The sequence below is a fragment of the Schistocerca americana genome, chromosome 6, assembly GCF_021461395.2.
Source record: "Schistocerca americana isolate TAMUIC-IGC-003095 chromosome 6, iqSchAmer2.1, whole genome shotgun sequence".
Taxonomy (NCBI): domain Eukaryota; kingdom Metazoa; phylum Arthropoda; class Insecta; order Orthoptera; family Acrididae; genus Schistocerca; species Schistocerca americana.
In genome coordinates this window covers 219,445,467-219,448,026 of record NC_060124.1, presented here as the reverse complement: position 1 = coordinate 219,448,026, position 2,560 = coordinate 219,445,467, and the positions used below count along the sequence as shown (strand labels likewise).

At 38.0% G+C, this 2,560-nt stretch overlaps 1 non-coding gene across 1 annotated transcript; it reads right to left on the bottom strand.

The window, feature by feature from the left end:
- Positions 1 to 630: 630 nt before the first annotated feature.
- Positions 631 to 705, bottom strand: Trnas-cga. The gene has a single exon. It is a non-coding gene; the product is annotated as a tRNA-Ser (tRNA).
- Positions 706 to 2,560: the final 1,855 nt, after the last annotated feature.

The following is a 2,560-nucleotide window of genomic DNA, read 5'->3' as shown; positions in this document are numbered from 1 at the left end:
GGCGGATGCTCTGTCAGGCATGTCAGGCAGAACTGGCACCGCTGTGTTGACGTGGTTGGTGCACATATTTATTTGAAGAAGAGGACGGGAAAGGATGTGTGAGAAACTAGTGAACTACAACTGCACAGGGCACTGTGATAACGCAATGGCGAAAGTTGAATATTTGCACCGGACCGGGACTCCAACCGGGGTTTACCGCTGTTCAGGGGCGGTTGCTTTAACGACTTCGGCCATCCGGACATCGTCCCTAACCGACTCCCATCTTCTTCATACATCCATATTTAAATTGGGTGATGGTGGGACATCAGCTGGTAAAATTTTTATTAAAAATGTAACTCCTTCAGCTATACTTAAGGTTTCATATTTATTTGGCAACTAGTTTCGACGTTGCGTCAACGCCATCTTCAGGCCCTATATAACACGCCATACATAAAACAAACAATGTGAGACATCAGTAGCCTGTGAGCTATTGTACAAAATAAGTGTATTATAAACATATTATGTATAACATTGAATCATTAAAAGTAGTTACATTTCGTTGATTTTCATTAAGATGTAGTTTACCTTGACATTAGCAATTTATATGGTACAAGCAAGTACAAATGAAACTTCCTGGCAGATTAAAACTGTATGCCTGACCGAGACTCGAACTCGGGACCTTTGCCTTTCGCGGGCAAGCGCTCTACCAACTGAGCTACCCAAGCACGACTCACGCCCCGTCCTCACAGCTTTACTTCCGGCAGTACCTGGTCTCCTACCTTCCGAGTCTGGGTCCGGCACACAGTTTTAATCTGCCAGGAAGTTTCATATCAGCGCACACTCCGCTGCAGAGTGAAAATCTCATTCAAGTACAAATGAGGTTATGTATACACGGTTATTTCTATTATAGATCAGACATTTGAATAAAAAGGGGGTATATATAAGTGTAGGTGACAATCCGTTACTCTTAGAGATAATAAATAGGCATGGCACAGTACTAAAATTGTGTTAAAAGCGAATAATAATATCCTAAACTCTTCTTTGTGTGCACAATTTAACTAACAGGAAGGAAAATACGGATTGCCAGTCAGACATATGTAAGGTATGATTATTTATAAATAGTGAAAGGTGGAAAGGAGCTACGTTTGCATAACACTGTATCGTCATCCATATAAAGTAACAAAGTGAAATAGGTTACTTAAACATAATTCATATCGGTACGACACCCACGTGAGGAGGAACTGGAAGAGTGGTATGGAACCCAGTTAACATATTTAAAAGGTAGTCAATAGTGTAAAATAAATACACATGAGTCACTTCATGAATCTACTCATTCCAACAACAGAAATGTAAGCTAACATGCCTCCAAAATGTACCATTTCAATGTCGGTGCCTCATTTATGGTCGTAACCCAGGTCTAAAATAATCTAATTCTAATAGGCCTGCATTAGTAAAAGAACGATCAAGTACAGAACAGTGCTCCAAATAGAAGTAAACAGGGTGTTGTGACTCAAAACAGTTCCTCACATATGTAAAGTACTTGTAGTTCCTCTTTATAACTAATTACTAAAGAAGAGTATACAGTAAGATATACAAACTATAACTCTCGTATTGTTACACGTAATCTAGTCAAGGGTTGACATAAGTCAACAACAATCACTGAAACTCCTAATACCCCTCTTACTTGGACGACTGAAGTCTAACATTTGTACCATAAGTACTCCCTCATTTCTCCTATCCTTATAAACCTGTTCTTGTAGGAATTTAGTAGTTTAAATATATTGACTATCCACTCATTTACGAGAACGATCACGAGAGTGGGGGGTAAAACTATTGTGAATAAAAGGCCCATCAAACGATTATTATACCATTATGTATTATTATACAATTATGTATATTGTGTTTTATAGGGCCTGAAGTTGGCGTTGACGCAACGTCGAAACTAGTAGCCAAATATGTATGAAATCTTAAATTACAGCTGGAGGAGTTCCATTTTGAATAAAAAAGACTCCCATCTTATCGCATATCTGTCGTCCTTTAAAACCCTTATTGATAATTTATTAATTCCTGTAGGAGTTCGGACGATATTAGTGGATTTGCACTGAAACAAACTTCAAGGAGCCATCGCGTTCTTATATACAAGGTGTTTCAGAAGTGATGATCAATATTCAGGGATATGACAGGAATGATGATTCGAAACAAAAAATTCAAGTAAACGTGAGCTCTAAAAGGCATATCTTAAGAGCTATGAGCAATTTTTGATCTTCGATACTGTGAAACAAATATCTTCTACTCTAAGATCTTTGCTTTTAATATTTTGGGAAGTGGTGAAATGGACCAAAGCAAGAAAAAATCCAGTAAAAGTGTGCTCTAAAATGCGTATCTTTAGAGGTATGAGACTTGTTCATCTTCACCACTTTGAAACACAACTCTTCTGATGAACAAGTGCCCATAACTTTTAAGGGATGCATTTTAGAGCACGTGTTTACTGAACAATTTTTTCCTTTTTTGGTCCATACTACTACGCCTAAAAATATGGAAAGCAAAGAGCTTGCAATAGAAGAGGTTTGTTTCACAGTAT